The sequence below is a fragment of the Trichosurus vulpecula genome, chromosome 3 (genome assembly GCF_011100635.1).
Source record: "Trichosurus vulpecula isolate mTriVul1 chromosome 3, mTriVul1.pri, whole genome shotgun sequence".
NCBI classification, from domain to species: domain Eukaryota; kingdom Metazoa; phylum Chordata; class Mammalia; order Diprotodontia; family Phalangeridae; genus Trichosurus; species Trichosurus vulpecula.
In genome coordinates, this window is record NC_050575.1 from 44,905,415 (window position 1) to 44,911,974 (window position 6,560).

The window sequence follows — 6,560 nt, forward strand, 5'->3', positions numbered from 1 at the left end:
GAGGTTAGCATTTTGTTTCTGGGCATTCACTCATTGGAAGAGCATTCCTGTGATTTTGCCAGAGGAGACTCTGGGTAGCCATTAAGGAGCCCACTGGCTTTGAAAACCCAAATGTTGGTGCTTCTCTCTCTGGTAACAATGTGTGTATTGCTATGGACAGACAGAAGCCCTGCCTGCTGATTCGTGTTACTTTCTCTGTTTATATAATTTCTGTTTGTGTTTTCTTTGAAGTTCAGGATGCTTTTTTCCCTGAACTAACCGAATCATGTATGTATGTTTAATTAAAGTGAGATTGTAAATCCCTTAAAGTTGCTTTCCTTAGAAAAGCATATCACAGAACCTCTGCTAGCAGCCCTCCTATGTGCTGGTGTTGTTGGTCTTATACCTCCATAGCAGCTACTAGCAGCATTTTTGCTGTATCCTGTCACTATGGTAACAAGACTGGCAGTTAGAGTTGACCTGGGCTGTGCTGAAATGAACTTTTTATCTCCTTGGCTTCCTCTTTCTCCCAGCCACATTAACAACAAAATCCTCATTGAAGTCAGTAGATTCCTGGGCAATAAACTGTTCTCCTGCCACCCGAATTTCCCAACTTGCTGTGGCAGAGAAATATTCCCACTTCTTTCTCTTAACAATCTGTTCATTCTTTCATATATCAGATGGTAAGCAGATAACAATATCCAGCCTCGCCTGGAGAGTGCTGTTGGCAATTTTCTCCCTGGCTTGATTTTAATCTCTCACAAAAATCTTTCCAAATCTCTAGGGTCTCCCCTCTGTAGCTTCTGTTCCCAGCTTTCCTAGAGTCTAGCCCCTTTAGCCCATTCCATTCTAGAGAGGAATAAGATAAATCCTCCCATCCTTGCATACTCATTTCTTCCTCTAAAGCCCTTCTGCCTCTAAGTAGAGATTTTATACTCTGCCAATTCCATCCTCATCACCAAATGTACCAGTAAGGCAAGATTCATGATATCAATGGTCACCATGAATATGCCTGTATAGTTCGGAATCACAAAGTATAAGAGACTCTGTATAGAAGGCAGCAGAAGTAAAACATTTATTCAGACACCAGAGGATCAAATTTCAAAACCAATAACCCCAATTAGACATAGCAGTAATTGTATTCCAAAACCAGTAAGTCAACCTCAATTTTACAGCAAGGAGATTAAAACACAGTATCACAGCAAAGAGCCACACCATCCTACAACCTTCCCATCTGCTAGGGCCTTCCCATAAACACTCACTCAGGAAACTGTCTGCTTGCCTGCGTCTCCTCCTGCAATTCTGAGAACTTGAAGTTCTGAGAGCCTTTGCAGTTCTCTGTCTCTCCATCTCTCCATCTCTGTGTCTCCGCAGTCCTCTCTCTCAGTCTTTCCAGTGTTCTTTGTCACTGCGTCTTCTTCTTTTTGAAGCTCTCTGTCCTCTGCCGCTCTCTAGTCTCCACCGTTCTGTAGTCTGAGCTTAATGGCTACCTGTTTTGGGAATCAAGATGGGCTCTTAGCACTTATTCAACCAAGTGTCCTTGAAGAGGTTGGCCTTTGTTTCCTTAATTAAATTAGGAGTCTTTGGTGACCTCCTTGCCTCAAGGGAAAGTCTAGTTTATATGGGTTTGAGTGACATATTTGTGACATCACAGGTTTTTAGACCACATGGGTTAAGTTGCATTTTTGTGACTATTTTAGATCATGTGGGTGAGTCACATGTGTAACTCAAATTTGACCCTGAAGAAGATATATAAAACCAGGTGTTGGCTTTCTTTTTTGGAGCTCTGAGCTGCAGCAGCTCCCGGCTGAATTGAGATGTTGGTAACCATGAATTGTATTTGGTCTGTTTACAAATGTATGTTTGTAATTTGTACTTGCTCTGAAGTTCAGGGTGCTAGATATTTCCCCTGGACTAAGTGAATGATTTTTGTATACTGGATTAAAGTAAGATTGTTAACCCCTTAACGTTGCTTTCCTTAGTAAAGCAGATTAAAAAGGACCTGGGCTTGCAGCGTTCTGTGAGCTGGTTGTTGTTAGTTTTACACCCCACAGCAGCTGCTACCTACAAACACTACCTACAAAGAATTTATACCCTGTGAAGGCCTGGGGCTTAGCATCTAATAGCAAAATGGTGTGGGCTTGCCAACAAGCAAGCCTCTCCTAATCAAACTTCCTTTAACCAACCCTTAATAGCTCCACCTGAGGCCTATTGAATGGGCCAGGAAGATCTTTGATGACACTAGCACCACAGCATCTTTAGAATAAAATAGTTACTAGACAACCTGCTACTTTTGAAATTGGAATTATTCATTATCTGGAAGATATATAGTAATATACTGGAGGATAAACTATAACACCACTGTCTGTGCCTCTGCAAATATGGGATAATAATTATTATTATCATAGCCAGCATAGATTCAAAGCTACTCTGCATTCCATACAGTACTATTTGACTAACAAATATGATCATTTTTTGGAAGCTCAAGTTAAATAGAATTTTGTTTTTTACTTTTGTAAAGCATTTTGTACAATAGTAATAAATATAGTTACTGACCTGCACTTCAGGACCAATCTGTTGCAGGAATCCTTGCTGAAGCTGTCACATCAAACTCTGTCTTTTTTTTTCCTTCTTGTTTCTCCACTTTTAGTTCAAACTAACACTCACAAGCTTCTTCATGGACCAATGAAAAGAGGGAAAAAGGAGAAACAATTCTGCAATCTTTCCCTGAAATCTGGGCTACAGGCATGCCTCAGCCAGTATGCTGTGGCAAACAAATACACTTAAATAGCAAAGAGAAAACAGACGTTTATATATTCAGACCTAAGTTCCAATCAATCAAATCAACACAATACCTTAAATTGACCGCATGGATGTAAAAGAGTGTTTGGAAATCTTGTGTACTTTCTGGGCTCCATCTCTTTTCCAAACAGGAGAAGGAAATGAAGGATGTGGGTGATGGGCTGGGACAAAGGCAACAGCTCAGATTACGGCCAGGTCAGGAAGGGGTCACTTTTGTTAAGGACAGACTCCACATCTTTGAAGATTAGGATCAGGTCGTTTGACTCCAAAGTCCCAAGATCAACATTGGTTCCAGGACGGCAGTCAACAAGTCAGGGAAACGGGTCTGCTGAGCAGTTAGAGTCATCGGTGTCTGTCCTACATTTCTGTGTCCATCTTGTCTACGTTGCTGAGGAAATCTTCAGGAATAGTTGGGATGCTGTAGCATCCTAAGCCTAGGCCACTGTCTGTGCCCTGCCCTTTCTCTGGAACGGTACAGCCCGCCATTGAAAAAAGGATCTGAAGTATTTTTTGTTATTGGTCTGATTTCCTGGGCCATGGCAGGTGTGTTCCCAGCAGCCTGATCAGAGGTCATTGACTGATTCCATCGGAAACTGTAGACATAGAACGACTTCCTGTCGGGTTCTTTCTCTTTCCATCTGGATCCGCTGGAGGCGTAGCTTTTACTTGCTGAATGGTCAGGGCATTGGGCGAACTCATCCAACCCGCCGGTGGGTTTGAGGCTGGGTGGTTCTGCTGGGATAAAGTGGTGTTGGATGCCATCTGTCGCTCGTGCTGGTGGTTCATCACCAGGCTGGGCTGTGACATTGCCATAGATCTCTGGGGCATTGGGGTCAAAGTTGTTGCGGGGTGGAAGGGCCATATGGTTTAAAGGTTGAGTCATCGTCTTCCGAGGGTCTTGCCATGTGGTAATTTTTTTTCTATGTGATTGAGAAAGTACCGCTGGTCGGTGGCGGTGAAGGTCATCTCCCAGCCGGGAGGGAGAGGCAGGTCATCGGTCACGTCCTAGGACTGCTGGTAGAGGTGCCCAGCTGCAGGGAGGTGGGCGACGAGTGTGAGCGGAAGTGCTGGGCTCTCCCGGAGACTACACCGCCGCTACGGCTCAGCCGGGCCAGGTCACTGCCCGACGAGTTAGTGTTTGGACTGCCGGGAGTGAGAGCCGGAGTTGGGCTCAATGACTCGGCAGGATCTTCTTCCTCCAAGAGCTCGGCTTAGTAACCAGGTCTTGGGTGACATGCACGACTGGCTGCCCCAGGGTCGGCAGAGGAGGGGCTACGGCTGCGGGATTCATCGACTGACTCCTGATCTCACACTCACTAACTCTTACACGTCTTGCTGCTAAATTTTGTTGGTAATACATAGAAATGTTGATGCTTTATGTGGGCTTATTTTATATCCTGCAACTTTGCTGAAGTTGTTAATTTTTTCCACTAGTTTTTCAGTTCATTCTCTGGGATTCTCTAAGTATACCATCTATCTTCTGCAAAGAATAATAATTTTATTTCCTATTTACCTATCCTAATTTATTCAAATTCTTTTTCGTCTCTTATTGCTATAAACTAACATCCCCAAGTACAATATTGAAGAACAGTGATGACAACAGGCATCCTTTTTGCACTCTTCACTGTATTAGGAAAACTTCTAGCTTATTCCCATTATAGGGTTCTTGCTGATAGTTTAAGATAAATATCACTCATTCATTTTAAGGAAAGCTCCATTTATTCCTGTGGATGAAGAAGAGAAAATTCTTAATGCAACTAAAAATACTCACAACTGAAAGAATCTATATGTTTCATAATAGATTAAATTCAAAGAATGAAAATGAGTCTTGATGAAATAAAATCCCAACAGTTGAATCATTTAACTCATTCCAAATGGTTTCCCCCCATATCTACATTAGATTTGCCTTTATTACTCAGAACAAACCAGCATTTCACTATATATTTTTTTCCTTTTAGCAATATTCTTATCAATGGAGTTGCTCTTTCTCATTCCATGTCAATTGGAGCTGGGAGAGCCCTGGTATTGTTATTTCTCCTTTGTTTTCAAAGAGGACTAATGACCTCATAGGGTGATATCTTGCATGAATTGGATTTCAGTGAGACAGAGTTACACAAAGCCATCAGCCTCATGCTTTCTTCCAAGGTCAACAAAGGCCAGTGACAAGACAAAATCCAGATGATTGGCAATGACCCAGGATGCAGTGGATGATCTTCGCATTTTCGATGTTTGACCAAGCTCTAAATGCTCCCCAGTGCCTGCTTTAGCTTCCTTCATGGTGGTTAGGACAAATTGTTCTCATCTACCCATTCCATCAGGGGAAGTCTTCACATACTTAGGATAGATGCTCTGTCAACTTGGTTTATCTCACCTGTCTAGACAGTTTACCAGGGTGTAGCTGCTGTACATGCTACAGCTTCTAGTAGCCACAAGTAAGAGTTGAGTGCCAACTGGACACCAAAGGTGGATGAGCAGAGGATAGTATTCTTTGACACCTGTGTCTATTAGAGTCAAGAAATTCTGGTGGTTGTTTGGAGCAATGTGATCATGAAAGTGGTGTAGGGGTGATTATCCTCCTATGGTGAAGTGCCTGGGGGACTGCTAAATCCCTAGCAGAAAAGTTCAGGGACGTTACTTCTGAAGGTCAGGAGGGCTTTTCTTTTCTCTTATCATACTGACACACATATTAGGACAAGAGATTTCTAAGATGGGCTTCCCATTGATTAACCATTTAGAGACTCACAGATCACAAAGCTGCCAATACAGATGGCCTTGCTACCAATAATCCCTATCATTGTCCCTTCTTTCATCAGAGTCTGTATTCCTCTAGGGAGGGGGCTCTTGGGCTGTTGTTCCTGAGACTGGGATTAGGGCTGGAGATCTCAGCTGCCCTTAACAGAGACTGCATAATCTAGGGCACCCTTGAGATTGCCAAGAGCTCTAGGCTATCTAAAACTTCTTGAACAGTCAGAACTTGTTTGATCAGAGGCAGAAAGAAAGCTTTGTAGGTGGGCAGGATGCCGCTTAAGAAAAACTGGCAGATATCAGCATCCAGAATGGGGTGGCAGTGGTGGAATTATTCCAGGCTATGAGAGCATTAAGTCTGAGCAGATCCTCTGCACAATACTAAATCCATTGTACTGTGTCAATTTTTCTGAGCAGGATCTACCCCTCTATGGGGGTCCATTCTGACTGGTCTAGATAAATAACAAGGCTCTAAAGAGTGGGATAAGCTATTCTCCAGGCCATAAAAATCCGGCAAAGAAAGAGAAATGTGATGATATCTTGATTGGTGGGAGGGCTTCCTGCCTGGTTGGGCTCCTGGACTAGTTGGCTTAAGCAGGGGGCGGTCCTGAGACTTTCTGGCCATTTCTTGCATCTTCCCTAGCTGAGAACAAATTTGCCCTTGTGTTTAATGGGTATAACAATCTGTTCCCTGTCTTCTCATATGAGCTTTTCAAAGAATCCTTAAATGAGCTCTGGATTTCCACACTGGTAAAATTCCTACTTTGGTATTCATCAAATTCATCACTTGGTATTCAGGAAAGTCCCTGTCTTTATAGTGCGCTGTCTCTCATCCTCTAGTTGACATTAGTGGAGTCGGCAAAGAAATCCTCCCTTACTCCTGTCTGTTTTACTTTAGCCCTAAGGAGGTTATTATGCCCAACTATGGATTGCTAGTGATAGCTTTGCTATATTGATATGTAGCTGTAGCTCATAAAGTCTATACTTATTTTCTCTTGGTCTTGCAGTTCTCAAGCATGGCTACTGTCTCTTGA

General features: G+C 42.9%; 1 pseudogene; it reads right to left on the reverse strand.

Moving 5' to 3' along the window:
* Window positions 1–2,966: 2,966 nt before the first annotated feature.
* Window positions 2,967–4,072, reverse strand: LOC118842008 (annotated as a pseudogene).
* Window positions 4,073–6,560: the final 2,488 nt, after the last annotated feature.